Genomic DNA, 16,092 nt, shown 5'->3' on the forward strand with positions numbered 1-16,092 from the left:
TAGCTCTAGCTGACGGAGGCTGATGTCTCTAAGGAGGTAGCTTTATCTATGGGACAAAACTGAAAAGTAATCGTTACAGCTGTGGGAAGATGGTCCTCTGCCTTGGTGAGGAAGCTTTGCTCGGGTGCCACCAGAGGAATGGGGAGCAGCAAGTCCTCTCTTCCTCTTCCAGTCTTGCAGGCTCCCTCTACCACCCCTGGAGGGCCTCACAGGGATCCAGCTGGAAAACTAGAAATGCCAGCCACACTCAGCAAAGTGCAGAAGGGAGTTTGGACTTGAAAGTGAACTTAAAACTGTACTGCTTCAGGCTCACCAAAACCCAGATTGGACACTGATTGCTGGGCCAGCTCCTACTCCTCCGCAACTCACTACCCTCTCTGCTACTGCCAAGATAGAATGACATTTTTGTCATTTCCCACTTAAGCTCTCAAAGTCACTGCTTTTGCCCTGCCAACTGGGGACAAATTGTTATCACCACTGTTCTGATCCATGTTACTGCATGAGTAAATGATAGTGGTCTCGAGGCAGGCGTTCACATTGCTAGTTTCACCCTGGTGAAGACAGACAGGCTGCCTGACAAGCAGAGATGCCACTAGCTTCAGCAACTTCAGGATCTTTCACCCACCGCTATGCCTTTCTTCAGAGAGGTAGTTCCAAGAATCTCTTGGGCTCTCTTAAGCAGCTTGTTATTCTTGGGCTCTGGTCTGCTGGTGGAATGTTGCATAACAAATCACCCAAAGCAGAGGCATAAAATCACAAGTGTGTATTTGTTGTCTCTCATGGTTTCAGGGGGTTGGGAATTAGGAAGCAGCTTAGCTGAGCTCAATTGGGGGTCTCTTAGGAGGTTTCAAGATTGAGCTCATCTTGAAAACTTTTGGTGCTTGAACTGGAGAGACTCAAGATTCTGGGGAGAGGAACACCTTGGATTCCTTAGGACTCCATCTATATATTCTCCCCATGTGCTCCTTCTTAGCATAGCTAGATTGTTACATGGAAGAGGACTTTTTCCCCCCAGAATAATCATCCTTGAAGGAGCCAGTAGCAGCCATATGCTTTCTCTGATTTCACTTGGAAATCTCACACCATCACTCTACCACATTCTGTCCTTCAAGCCAGCACAAAAGCTCAACCAAGTTCAAAAGCAAGAGACATAACTCTATCATTTGATGGGAAGAGTGCCAAAGAATTTTGCAAACATTTCAAAAATCACAACAGACCCCTATAATTTGGGGCTTGCAGAATACTCTGAACTGTTGTTTTTCTCATCTCTAGAATGCTACCATGTGGCATGCTATGTCACCTGTACATGCCAAAGAACAGAAGAAAGGGACATTCAGTCATGACACTTGAGGCCCAATGGTGGTGCAGGATCAGAAATGGAATCACCAGAGGGTCCGATTTTGTTCCAGGAAGGCCTCTGAGTATTGCTGCCTAAAGAGTTAATTCCCATGTGGAGCCTACAAAGCATCTGGGGGCAGAATGCAAGTTACTGTCACTAATTACAGTCACCAGTCTATCCTAGCACCTCTGGGTAGACACACAGCTGTCCAGATATTGTGCTGGGGCATGTCACATCATATATGGGACCTGGCCTGAGAAGCACATACCCACTTCTGGAAAACTGAGGCTTCTCAGGCTCTACCAATGGAAGGAAATCAGAGCAATTTCCAGGTTTGAAGCCATGATGGAAGTAGAGGTGTGATTAGAATTAGAGGCACCAGTAACAGCACCAGAGCTTCTATATGTGGCTTGGGTGTGACAACTCGGTTGGGAAGGAGAACCTGGGAGTTTGTCTTGAACATACTTTTTGCGTAACCAGAATCTAATTTTCACTTAGATTGTTCTGGGATGACTTTGATGGTGAAGGTTAGAGAATGTCATGAGAGCGAAAGACCCACATGAGTTATCCCTTGGTGCTGTGAATTGAGCTATTACATTGTTTTGAAAGCCAAGGAATGGTTCAGGGAATGGTTCAGGAAGCCCAGTTACCTATCAGCCAAAGTTTCAGACTGAGACCTCCATATATCTCCATGCTTTCCCTGCTTCTTCTCAGCCTCAGGGTCCTTACCCCATCTAATTCTTACTAGGATGCTTTCATCATCGAGAGGAGAGATGGTGACTCTGCGCCCAGAGAGCATCTTCACAAAGTTAAGCATGTAGAATACATGTCCCTGCCAAGAGGAAGTGCTTGCTTTCTGAGCTCAAGACTTCCATAGCTCCACTGACACAGCTAGTGTTGAGAGTTCATGGGACCCTCTTCCTCCCTAGTGGCTGAACCATTGCTCTTTATAAAGAAGAAGGTTTCCAACTCTTCCCAGCTGACTGTGGCTTCTAGGGATTTCCTCTCCATGTCTGTACCCATTGTCTTATCCTTGACATCCAAACCTACTGTTTAGCACCTGGATCTCCATGAAATTGCACCTTTAGAAGACAGGGAACATTGTGAGGATCTTGAGATGCACTATGGACTGAATATGTCCTTCCTAGATTCATATATTAAAACCTAATCACCAAAGTGAGGGTATTGGAAGGTAGAGACTTCAAGAGGTGATTAGGTCATGAGGGTGAAGTCCTCATCAACGGAATTAGTGTCCTTGTAAAAGAAGCTCCAGAGAGATGTCTTTCCCCTTCCCTTCTGTCAGATGAGGACTAAGTGAAAGGGCAACTTCTATGAGAAAGCAGGCTCTCAGCAGACACTGAATCAGCAGGTGCCCTGTTCTTGTAAGAAATAAATTTCTGTTGTTCATAGGCTAGTTAGTTTATGGTAATTTATTATAGCAGCTCGATTAGACTAAGACAGAAGGCAACACATGTAAAGCCCCACCTCAGTTGTGCCCTGTGTCTGATAATTGCTGCATCCTTTGCATTGATTTGGCCACTTTCTGAATGCCAAAAGGGGGAACCCTGTAAGAACCCATAGATCTATGTGACACTATTCTTGCAAACAAGTAATCCCTGGAGATTCCAAACACTTTTCACATGCTTGTACACTTAAATATAAGACATGTCTGATCCACTGGGGTAAACAGAAGACTTTTCTCGACTGGAAGAGTATTGACCTCAAACCCTGCTCTGCTTTTATAGTAACCTATAAGACTTTGGTGCCCTTCTTAGAAAATGCGGCAAGGCCAGAGGTCTGGTAACAAATGACCACAAACTGGGTGACTTAAAACAACAGGAATTTATTCTTACCATTTTTGAGGCTAGAAGTCTAAAAGCAAGGCATGGGAGGGAACATGCTCCCTCCAGAGGTTTAGGGGGATTTCCCTGTTTGACTTTCCCTAGCTTCTGATGGCTCTAGGAATTCCTTGGTGTTCCTTGAATTGTGGCTACTTCACTCTAATCTCTGCCTGGTCTTCACGTGGCCTTCTTCTTCTGTGGTTTGTATGTCCTCTCTCCTTACAAGAACATGGGTCCACCCTTAAATCCAGGATGATTTCACCTTGAGATCCTCAACTAATTACATCTGTAAGGATCTCCTGTTTTCAAATGAGACCACATTCTGAGTTTCATGAATGAACATAAATTTTGGGGGTATACTAGTCACTCCTCTACAAATGTACAACTTAAAAATCCTCCTCTGTGGCTTCTCGGTGTTGAGCAATTCCTTTTTTATTATGTCACTTTAATATTCAAACATTTTGGGACTCTGTACTTATAACTACTTTCAAGTACAAGTCAAAACAAAATTTTCATTTATATGCAAACAATACAGTGAAATGAATATGCTTAAACTTAATAATATTAATTTAATGTGATGGATGACATTTTCTAAGATTAAATTGTTCTTCACACATGTGACTTGTACTGACTGTTCTTGCTTGCTAATATTACCATTATTTCTTTCATCGCTTTTATCTCTTCTAACTTTAATGAATTTGGGCTGATACTTATTCATTCTCTGGGTACAAATGTGTCCTCTACTTATTTTCTTATACGAATTCATTCTTTTAAATCATGTGGCAAAATTTAGTTAAAGGTTGATGATCAGTATTTTATGTTAATTCTTTAAAGATTACATCACTTAAATTACATCCAAAATCAATTTTTTCCTCCTAGAGAATTTAGACATCTACATGTGAACCCCGTTTTGAGAAAACTGATGTCTGGCCCTAAATCATTAGAGTTCCTGTTTGAGTGCTCTCCATACAAATTGCAATCGCATCTTCTCTGGATGAGGATTAACAAAAACCACTTTAGGGAACCAGAAATGGAGGTCCTGAGCTAATTTATGTTTAGCTCTACAGCTTGAGATTCCAGTCTTGGTAGCAACAGGCCTGGAGTAGAAATTCCCTAACATGTTATCAGCTAATTCCTGGGGATTTTTAGACTCAGCCTGAGATTTTCTGTTCTTTATGTCCCGCTAACCAACACAACAAGAAACAGAGCTTCTTTGCTTGAATACCAGCCACCAGATCAGAATTCTGAGAACTGCGAATTCTTCATCATTGTTTTGGCTTATCTTGATTTAGATTTTCCTCTAATCTTCAAAGCCAATGTCTTTGGTATATAGGTGGGAATAGGAGGCATGTTCTGGGCTCCATTGTTTTGTCTGGCCAGACCCCTTTCCACCTTCCTCTCCAAAAGAATCAGCCTCTTTGACTTTGGTGATGGTCATGAGACTCAGGCAAGGCCAGTTATATTACCTCCTTTCTGGTTACAGTGATTGTTATAAGAAGTGGCCAAGCCAATAGGAGTCCTGCCACACGAGTTTTCTCACCTGAAGGATGAAGGAGGGAGCCCTTTTTCTCTCGGTTGCTGTGAGAATTGAAAATGTTTGTCCAGAAGAGAGACATTGCTAATCTCATGGAGAATATAATCTGAGAGTTGGAAATCATGATGAAAACCAAAGAAAAAGACTTAAGATAGTGTTCCAGTATGGGCTCCAGATATCTTAGTGCCCCTCCATCTTAGCTTTTCCATAAAATTGCCCCCCCTTTTAATGTAAACTAGTTAATTTTGGATCTTCTCCCTTGTAACAATCGACTGTGAGTGATTCGTTGATTTTTAAAAAAGATACCTCACAGCTGATATTTTACCCTCTACTTCTAAAATAAGCTGGTCTCTGCTCATGTTAGCTATCTTGAATTGCTTTAGGATCTCTGTTAGAATCTACCAGGAGTGGGACATGGTTCTGAAGGCTTGGGTTCCTGGGAATAAAGATCTCACTCACTTTTACACTAATTCCTTTTGTTCTGAAAAGCTATGATGGGCTTGTTGGGTACATAAAACATAAGGCAAAATACCCTATTGTATTTTAAGCTAAACTGTTCAGCACCTTAAATCTGCAAAAGTTACAGTAGCAGAAGTAGCGAGGAATTGGGTGGTTGCTGATTTGAGCTATGTAAGGAATTTACTCTTCTCTCATGGTCCGTACTTCTGCCCTGGACACCTGACATCTTCTCTATTCTTCACTCCAGGAGCTTGTGAAGTACCTAGTCCAGCCTCAGTCAAACAGAAATATTTTTCCTATGATTAGGATTGGTTCAGTGTTGTGCACTTGATTCAGTCAAAACCAGTGAGTCTTTGGATGACATTTCTGGGAAAGCAGTGTTCTCTTTTCAACACTAGGTTTAAATGTGAGAGGATGAAAGACTGGTGCTGTTGTAACCATCTCTTGCCTGTAAACGGAATCTGCTCAAGAATGGAGCTAACTCAGAGGAATGGGGCACAAACAATGATGAGAAAGAAGCAGCCAGATCTTACTAACAATTTTGGACCCACTGCCTCAAGTCACACCTGAGGTTTGGTTGGTTTTGTTGTTGTTTACTTGTTTGTTTATTTTAGTTGTACATGGACACAATACCTTTATTTTATTTATTTATTTATTTTTTAGTTGTAGTTGTTCACAACACCTTTATTTCACTTGTTTATTATGTGCTTAGGATCGAACCCGGGGTTTGGCACATGCAAGGCGAGCGCTCTACCCCTGAGCCACAACCCCAGCCCTTATTTGTTCATTTTTATGTGGTGCTGAGGATCGAACGCAGGGCCTTGCATGTGCTGGGTGAGCACTCTTCTGCTGAGCTACAACCCCAGAGCCTGTTGTTGTTTTTACTTGTAAGGGAACATACAATAATGATAAAATAGATTTTAACAATACTTAAACACACATTCACAGTATGGATAAGTCATCTCAAAGTACCAGACTCTGTGTGACAAAAAATCTAATGACTTGGATCTGTGCCATTAAAACAAAACAAAGATGAACCTATTGGCCTGCTGGGCTGCCTAGCTGACTGGCTGCCTTCTCCCTCGGCCCCAACCCCCACCTCCGTCTTTGAGTTCATCACATACATTATGAACTAAATATCAAAAATATCTGGAAAAACAGCAACAACAAAAAACCTCCTATCCTGCAGTTTGGAATAACAGAGGGGACCACAGACTACTTTGCAGGCTGCTCTGAGCTAGGAGACAAATTGTTATGATCACTGCAATCACTTATTGACTGCATGTAGGCCAGGAATTGTGCTAGTATATTGCATAATTTACCCTTAATTCCAGAGCAGATATTGCTCTAATTTGGAGTATACACGAGACGATTGATATTTACGTGGTTTAAGGTCACCCATATGTAAAAGGCAACACATTTTGAAGTTAGATTTGTCTGACTTCAAAATCTATTGCTCTTTCTACTTTTTTCATACTTCCTTCCACCCCAGCATACACAGTAGAAGTGGTGTCTGGTCCTTCACACTGGTCAGTTTGATGCCTTGGGGACACCATCATCTAAGTTCTTGACCTCTCTCAGTCTACTTTCCCAATGCTATTAGGTCATCATTGGCATGGTGCCCTTTGATACATAATGCTTATGGTTTCTGTGCCCAGATTGCAATACCCCAAGGACTTACTCAACCACTCCACTCCTGGTGAACTATCACAGGGGGTTTTATCACAGATCTGCCCACTTCTCAAGTCAGCAACAAATCCTGATAGTGGCAAATACCCTTTGTAATCCCCAGTCTTCACCCTCTGACCTGCTTTCCATCTACTTTAGTCATAGTCATTTGCTCACCAATCATAGATGGAAGTCTTATCTGATATCTGATAGTGACCTACAGTTCATATTCTGCTTTAGTGAGCACACCCACATTCCAGGCACTCACTACCCAAGGCCAGACCATCCAACTCATCTACTCAATTCTGAAAACTGCCTCTGCTTCTACATCCATTGCTTTACTCCTTCTTACTGCTTGATGATTGAATTCCTTCCACTGAACCTCTGATTTTGATGTTTGGGCTGAGCTCTTCTTGTTCTTCTTTCTCAGACCGGACCGTCCTGGGCTCTTCATCATAGAAACAGAAAGTAGAATGGTGGTTTTGGGTGGGGGCTGCAGGAGAGGGAAAAGAGGGGCTGTTGTTTAAAGAATATAGAGTTTCAGTTTTTACAAGATTAAAAATATTCTGCAGAGCTGTCTGCATCACTATAGTGTGAATACACATAACAATATAAAACTGTACACCAAAAAATGGTTTAGGGTAAATCCTATGTTAGATGTTTTTTTTGCTACAACTTTCTTTAAAAATTAATTTTTATTTTATTTTTGTACCCAAATGGAGCACAACTTTTCATTTCTCGGGTTGTACATGAAATAGAGTTACACTGTTCGTGCATTCATACCCATACATAGCGGTAATAATGTCCGTATCATTCCACCGTCCTCCCTACTCCCCTCCCCCTCCTCTCTTTCATCTCCCTCCCCTCTGCTCAATCCAAAGTTCCTCTCTTCTTCCCTTGCCCCCTGCCCATTATGGACCAGCATCCAAATTGTCAGAGAAAACATTTGGCCTTTGGTTTTTGGGGATTGGCTTACATTGCTTAGCATGCCACAATTTCATTCTTCTTTAAGGCTGAGTGGCATTCCATCGTGCATATATACAACAGTTTCCTTATCCATTCATCTATTGAAGAACATCTAGGCTGTTTCCACAGTTTAGTTATTGTGAATTGAGCTGCTATAAACATTGAGGTGGCTGCATCTCTGTAGTGTGCTGATTTTAAGTCCTTTGGGTATGGACCAAGGAGTGGGATAGCTGGGTCAAATGGTGATTCCATTCCAAGTTTTCTAAGGTATCTGCATACTGCTTTCCAAAGTGATTGTTTCATTTTGCAATCCCAGCAATGAATCAGTATACCTTTTTCTCCACATCCTCGCCAGTACTTATTATTGCTTGATTTTTTGATAATGTCCATTTTGTCTGGAGTGAGATGAAATTTTAGAGTAGTTTTGATTTGCATTTCTCTAGAATGCTAGAGATGTTGACCATCTTTTCATAAATTTGTTGATCAATTGTATATCTTCTTCTGTGAAGTATCTGTTCATTAGCCCATTTATTGATTGGGTTATTTGTTTTTTTTGGTGTTAAGTTTTTTGAGTTCTTTATGTATGCTGGAGATTAGTGCTCTATCTGATGTGAGTGTGGTAAAAATTTGCTCCCATTCTGTAGGCTTTCTCTTCACTTTATTAATTCTTTTGCTTTTTAATTTTCTTTTTAGAAGCTTTTTAGTTTGAACCCATCCCATTTATTGATTTTTTATTTTACATCTTATGCTTTAGGAGTCTTGTTAAGGATGTCAGGTTTTAAGCCGACATGATATAGATTTGGGCCTGCTTTTTTTTCCTATTAGGTGCAGTCTCTGTCCTAATTCCTAGGTCCTTGATCCACTTTGAGCTGAGTTTTGTGCAGGGTGAGGGAGAGAGGTTTAATTTCATTTTGCTGCATATGGATTTCCAGTTTTCTCAGCACCAGTTGTTAAAGAAGCTATCTTTTCTCCAATGTATGTTTTGAGCACATTTGTCTAGTATGAGATAATTGTATTTATTTGGGTTTGTCTCCATGTCCTCTATTCTGTACCATTCCTTGGTCTACATGTCTGTTTTGGTGCCAGTACCATGACGTTTTTATTACTATAGTCCTGTAGTATAGTTTAAGGTCTGATATTGTGATGCCTCCTGCTCACTCTTCTTGCTCAGAATTGCTTCGGCTATTCTGGGTCCCTTGTTTTTCCAAATGAATTTCATGATTGCTTTCCATGTTTCCATGAGGAATGTCATTGGGGTTTTGATTGGAATTGCATTAAATCTGTATAACACTTTTTGTAGTATGGTCATTTTGACAAAATTAATTCTGCCTATCGAAGAGCATGGAAGATCTTTCCATCTTCTAATGTCCTCTTCAATTTATTTCTTTAGACTTCTGTAGTTTTTATTATAGAGGGTTTTCACCTCTTTTATTAGGTTGACTCACAAGTATTTTATTTATTTAGGCTATTGCAAATGGGGTAGCACCCAGAAAAAAATGATCCCTTCATCCAAATCTTTTCTAAGACACTCAAGCTCAATTTGCTACCAATGGGCACAAATTAAAACTAATTTTAAAGAAAGTTTACATCATAACATGCTCCAGTGTGAAACTTGATGTTGGCTATAGCTATAATCTAAATTCACAGTATAGCCTGTTCCCTCTCTTATATCAGCTTAGAATGTATGTTTTGACCTCTGGATCACCCCAATGTCACCAGATTGTTGGTTCTCAAACTTCAGTGTGCAATAGCAATCGCAGGCTAATTATAAATGCATATTCCAAAATTTACCCTAGACATACTAAAATAGAAATCCTCCAGAGCCGAATCTCAGATATTTGCATGTTCAATATACTGTCCATATTATTCTGATGTAGGCTGTCATTGGACCATGACTTGAGAAATTTGGCTTTAGAAGGTATTCTTCTCTTAAGGAAAGAACCAAATGTCTAATATTATTTTTTTCACTTATGGCTCAAGCTCAAAGTTTCATACTTAGTAAGGACTTACAAGTAGTAAAAAACAAATAAAAACAGGAAGAGAAGTATTTTGCTGGAATTATGATCCAAATAAAACATGATTTATAGCATGTGGTTTCTTTTATAATTAGTTGTACATCATCATTCAATATTTGAATAAGCTATATAATAAGGAGCTATGACATGATGCTCGCTCCAAAAATGTGGCTTTAGTGTTTAGTGTTTTGAAAACCAGACTCTTAGATGGTCTGATCTCATACAGCCCTGCAAGTCATTTTCTTCTTGAACTTCTTATCTCTCTGGCCTCTATAAGGGATGAAGAATTTCTAGTTTCAGTTTACAACTTCTAATCCTTATTCTTAAGTGGTTTTAAAGAACATTTATAGTGTATTTCATAGTGTAGTCTGTCTGCGCAAAAATAACTGTGAAAAAAAAGTTCAAAATTTCTTATATTTTACAATTTAATTTTTGCCTGAGGAAAAAGAAAAAAAATTTCCTAGTAAGCAATCAATTTAGAATTGCCTCATTTGGATTAAATTCATAATTTTATTTTTAAAGAGTCACATTTATGATATCACAAGGATGAACAATAGACAGTCTATGAAATTTTTACTTAGAAATTAATGAGATAATTTGTTCATGTTCTGGATGATATTTGCCCATAAATGGGTGATTACATAGATGACTGAGAAAGTCCTCTCTAACCCTGAGTGTGCCTAAGTAATTTTCTGGAGGCACTCAGTATTACTTGGAGGTACTGTGAAATGTAATTTGTTTCTCACAAAGAACATAGTTTTTAGCCAAAATTTGCCTGTATGAAGTGAGGTTCACAATGTTATATCTCTGTGTATTTTTAAAATGACATCATGCTTTAGAAATATAAACATTCAAATGGAAAACGAAAAATTGGATCAGCTAGTAATACTCCAATAGATTTGGCTCTTAACTTTTCAAAGGGACTTATCTATCATGTATTTTCTTTTTCTCTTATATTGTTGTATTAAGATGTCAATAGTAACACAGTGGTTGGCAGAATGCTTTCTTTGGATGCAGCCAGGATCTGTAGCATTCCAAAATGTCTTGAGAGGCTTGGAAGTGCAGGTTGAAGGTCACAGGGTTAGAACTGAAATGACTTCAGAGATGGAACATGAGGACATCTAGGTCTCTGAGTCGCTCAAGTGTGCATAAGGCAGAGCTACTTGATTCTCTCTTAAGACAATGCATTTTCTACCTGTTTGAAGAAGAGATTAAGTCATTTTGATTACTCTGCCTTCGGATAATACTTTCCTCAACTCTCTTTCACAATCTACTTGGTATTATGTGTACTTGTTTCTTCTTTCCCAGTTGGTTACCCACTGTGGCAGACAGATGATGGGGAGGTCCCCGTGACTTCGCTCTTGGTATTCGTACTCTCTCTCCTTGAGTATGGGAAGGACTATGACTTGCATTCCAGTCAAGGTGACAACTTGATGCCACAAAGGTGACTGGACATACATGATCACATGTACATGACTGCCTTACACACGATGGGATGCCATCTTAACAGGAGCTCCTCTCCCACAGCCTGCTTGGCTAGGCATGGACGAGGTGAGTCCACCTCTTCATAGTCTTAAAAGGCTACAATCAAAGTATTGACGGGACTTAAGTCTCATCTAAGGCTCAACTGGGGTTGGATTTGCTTCCAAGCATGAGGTTGTTGGCAGCACCCAGTTCCTTGCAGGCTGTCAGATTAAGAGCTTTAGTTTCTTGCTGGCTGATCAGAGAGGCTAGCTACACGGCCCTACACAACTCATAATATGGCAGGTGCTTCTTCAAAGCCAACAAGGAAGAGGGAGAGTCTCTTGGCCATACTGAGCACAATAAGAAGACTCCTCTATTTTAACTTGCTGCATCTAGTAAGGGTAAATTTTTACTCATAATTTATGATAGAATTCTAAAGCTTATGATTGTGTTTATCTTGCCACTATCAAAATAAACTCAGTTTAAGTTTTTTTCATTAATTGCATAATTATATGGTTCAGGGAATCATGCAATATATTGACCCTATTGTGCATTCAAACACAACCCATTGCTTAAGTAAGGAACCTGTATAAACTATTAAATCAGTAACCATCCTACCATATGGCTTTTTGCTGGACTAGAGAGACTGCCAACACAATAAATTCTAATTATCAAGGGGTAAATCAATTTCACCGCCACATTCTCTCTTACTTCCTTTCCTCCTTTCTTCCAAATATTGCACAAGGTAAGGCAACATGGAGGCACTGGTGGTCTTGAAGTCCATAGCAGTCTCCCTTTGCCTTCAGATGTGTGCCATGCATGGTCCCTATAGGGGTCTGTCTTCTTGACTGCAAATTTTATTCCAAAGGATGGTTTTGCTTCTTCCTGCTGCCAACAGTGATTAGCTTCACAAACAACCTTGTGGTTGAGTCCAAAGGTTTTTCCCAAAGGAGCATACAACTGGCAGAAACAGCAAAAGAAGTGTCCATGTTTCAGAATTAATAGAAACATGTTTACCAAAACACCAATTAGAATTTCCTTTAGTTATTATGACATCAGATTTTTAGCTTTGACAAAACTGAACAAACTCTACACATTTATCTCTAAAGAATCTCAAGATCTTTTTGTTACATGGAAACTAGTGCTGTTTTATTTTAGGTGCATGGCAAAGTGACAGAATAGCAAGAGAGGCCCAAGCCAAGTGCGGCAAAGGCAGTCTGGTTTAGATTTTCCCACTGAATGTTACTGAGGCTGGGCCTCTCCTGGGAGATGTCATGAAGGCTTGCATTTGTGCTGGGGTTTTCGTAATCTTGCAAGGTAACATCAACATGTTTACTGAGAATTAAATTAAGGAAAAATAAACTACTGATGAACTACAAATTGATTTTAATTAAGTTAATGGCAAAGTTTCATTTCTATTCCATGAAGTCTTTTTGTCCCTTCAAACAGTTACTTTTATGTTTTATTTTAGAATGTAGACCCCTTCCTTACTTTCAACCATCTTTTCAACATTCCTGCTAAAATATAAAGGCCCATCTTTCACCTGTGTCCTGTTGAGTAGTTATTTCAACATTTCCTGTATATTGTTATTATTATGCTACACCAAACAAATCAAAGCAACATAGTTCAGATCCCTAGTACAGTTTCTGACCCACCCCCTTTTTTTTAGTTGTAGATGGACAAATACCTTTATTTTGTTTACTTATATGTGGTGCTGAGGATCGGGCCCAGTGCCTTACATGTGAGGCAAGTGCTCTACCACTGAGAGCAGCCCCAGAGCTTCTGACCTTTGTGAACAAAGATAGGCTACTTATCTACAGGCTCAACTACATACAGTGCATTCAACTCATTGGAACAATAATAGCAGACTTTTTCTTTGCGGATGTTAGCTTAGGTTTCCTCTATATTGCATATGTTGAAATTCTTTTTAGATGACTATAGTAAAAAATGCATTTCCTTCCACTACCAGCACCAAAATCATCGAAGAACATCACACATTCCTTTTCCTGACAAGGCCTTTGGCTTTTCCCCTATGCCTTTTGAGAGTCTGCCATTACTTTTAGATTAAGAACACAGAGCCTTTCTGTGCCCATAAATGTTTTAATGCTTCATTTCTAGAGATGGGTTATGTGGGGAGATCCAGGAGGTTGTTCTTTTCTGAGAAGTAAAATATTTCCCCATGAGAAGGAACATTTCCAAAGGACAAGGAAAGCCTGGTAAATGTATTTGATTTTCTCAAAAGCATTCATTCTTTTCACATGGAGGCACAGTTTGCTTCCCAAAACCTATTACCCCATTGCCGGCCATTTTCATGCCAATGTCAACTCATGGACCTTTCAGTCTCTGCCACTCCAGTGCAGCTGTTCTATCTCCACCACCACCATGCACTCTCTTCTTCTTTTTAACTATTACAAGGAAGTCATTCACCTCTTTCTCTCCTTCTCCATCTCTCTTTCTTTCCCTCCCTCCCAGTCTGTACCTGAGATATGGATGCTCTAACTTTCCTCTTAGCAACCTGGTTGATCCCAGAGTTCAACCTATTGTTTTTACCATAAGGACCTTGCATTAAGGCCTAGGATGGATGAGGAATGGCTGGGTTAGGAAGCAATAATCAAATCACTGAGCACAGAGAGGGGATGAAACATTTTGTTTCCAGGAGATACTTTTAGTTTCTTTGTTGTTTGCTTTTTGGTTTTGTCTCATTTCAGGTAACTTATAATTTTCAAATGTATATATTCGTAAAGTTTGCTCTGAATTTTCATGATAGCCCAAAACACGTGAGCTCTTAAATACCTTCAACTCTTCTTTCCACAGCTTTTGCCTTGCTTCCGACAGCTTTTCCAAAGTAACTGGGAAATGAGTGTGTTTTTTAAAACATTCTACGTAAAAGCTCTTCTTCTAAATAGTAGTTACTAGTATAAGGAGCACTAAAAGGAGTTACCAGTACAAAGAGCATGAAAGAAGTTGATTCTTACATTTAAAAAAATCTTCCATCTCAAATCCTTTTTAAGAAGGTGAGACACTGAAACAAGAACACAAAACAATTCTATAGGCCCGTATTTCCCATACTTTAGTGAGCATCTGAATCACCTTAGTGCCCTGGGCCCCACCTGCAGAGATTCTGATCCAGGTGCTGCTGATACTACTAGTCCTTGGACCACCCTGAGTATCTTCTCCAAAGGACATATTCTCTAGCTATCCCTGCACTGCTTCTCCATGTGTTACCCCAATGTGAAGAGCAGCTTGCTGTCAGGCAATAGTATAGAGTGATACATAGACAGAGGGACAGGTGGGTAGAGGGAAAGAGAATTAGAGAGAGTGATAGAGAGATAATAGATAATAAATAGATATCAAATATGAAGGAGCTTAAATAATGCAGTTTAAAAATTCTGTCTTTAAAATTAATAAAGGTTTAAAACATAGCATATGCATTTTAATAACTATGAGTACAAAATACGTGTTATAACTAAACTACCCTCCCAGACTATACCTAAGCTCCCACTCTGCAGAAACAGCCACACTTAAGTATCTTGTACTAAACATTTTGAAAGAAGTTGAGATTTTCCCTCCAAATATCATAGGCCAGTCTACACTCCCATTTACTATTATACAAATGATTTTTTTCTCCATATTTCGACAGTATCAAAATTTCCAACTTTTTGTCTGTCAATCTGATATGTGAAAAACAATTTCTAATTTTTATTTTAGCTTCTGTTGTCTATAATTATGAGAGTTAAACAACTTTGAGTAGTAAGACTATGGACAAGCTATTAACTTAGGGCAGATAAATGGCAGATGATAGCTGCCTGTTCTTGAACCTGGCTTCAAAAAGTGCTTCACTTCTTTTTGAATGAAAAGAAATGCCTAGAGTCTTCCCATTGTTCACCCACAACCATTTCCCCTGGGACATTCATTTTCTATGGCACTTCTATGGGAAATAAAGGGTGCAATGTATGTTTGTTTGTGGTATTTTGTACAGAAAATGATACAGTTCCAAACCCAAGCTTTGCCTATGGTAAATGACAACTTCTAGTCAAACAGAGGCTATAGGAGCTTAAAGAAAATCTCAACTGTGGTGCATATATCAAAGCTGAATTATTTAAGGCCAAATTTTCTGTAGCTTGTTTACTGGTATTCACTTGAAAGAAACACACACACACACACACACACACCCCTAAGACTGCTTTTTGAAATCAAATACATTTCCTGCCTTCTTCATTCCTCAGTACTCTTACGACCAGTCTATTTATAGCCCAGGAAAGGAAAAAGCTCCACTGGAGGCAGGAAAACTAAGTTCGGAAAGAATAGGAGGAAGTGTGCCTGCCATTTAGCTAAACAACCTTTTATTCATTGAGCTCAAAGCTTAGCAGCTTCACTGTGGTTGTTAGGCGTAAACAGCTTGCAAATTTCCATTTTTTTTTCCTCTTCACTTTTGAACTGGATTTGGGCAATGGAGGTGATGACAACATTTTAGAAAAGAGAATAGGAATCTCCAGGTGTTTGGGCACATTGAAGAGAAATTTGCAAGAAGATGGGGAATAGGAAAAAGATGATTCGACAGTGGGATGAACTTTAAATGAGTGCACGTCTGCAAATTAAGGTAAGTGTCATTTTTAAGTCTGGTCAGTTTGTGTGTCTTCATGCATTTTGAGAACCACATATTTTAACCACAGAGGGTATTTATACTTTGAGGGCAAATCCTCATGTAACTTTTCAATGAGTTTTGCTTATAGCTCTGAAGAAATGTAGCAATCAGCCTCAGTGACAACATCTTCAGTTTCTAACAACAAATGTTTCAAAATAGTT

The 16,092-nt window shown here is 39.5% G+C and overlaps 1 protein-coding gene and 1 long non-coding RNA gene across 3 annotated transcripts in view; one reads left to right on the plus strand and one right to left on the minus strand.

Moving 5' to 3' along the window:
• Positions 1-5,016: 5,016 nt before the first annotated feature.
• The window catches only part of LOC124090778 (uncharacterized), a 39,440-nt gene continuing 28,364 nt past the window's right edge, over positions 5,017-16,092 (minus strand). For both annotated transcript variants that reach the window (XR_006851217.2, XR_006851219.2), the window contains one exon: positions 5,017-7,334. This is a non-coding gene — a long non-coding RNA (uncharacterized LOC124090778). The remainder of the gene's footprint in view (positions 7,335-16,092) is intronic.
• The window catches only part of Rasgrp3 (RAS guanyl releasing protein 3), a 112,692-nt gene continuing 112,229 nt past the window's right edge, over positions 15,630-16,092 (plus strand). Inside the window, exon 1 of the mRNA XM_046441623.2 lies at positions 15,630-15,886. The gene's annotated coding sequence lies outside the window, so the exon portion shown is untranslated. The remainder of the gene's footprint in view (positions 15,887-16,092) is intronic.

This window comes from Marmota monax, unplaced genomic scaffold (assembly GCF_021218885.2).
Source record: "Marmota monax isolate L192 unplaced genomic scaffold, Marmota_monax_Labrador192_F-V1.1 WCK01_AAM20220418_F8-fsc00010, whole genome shotgun sequence".
NCBI lineage: Eukaryota > Metazoa > Chordata > Mammalia > Rodentia > Sciuridae > Marmota > Marmota monax.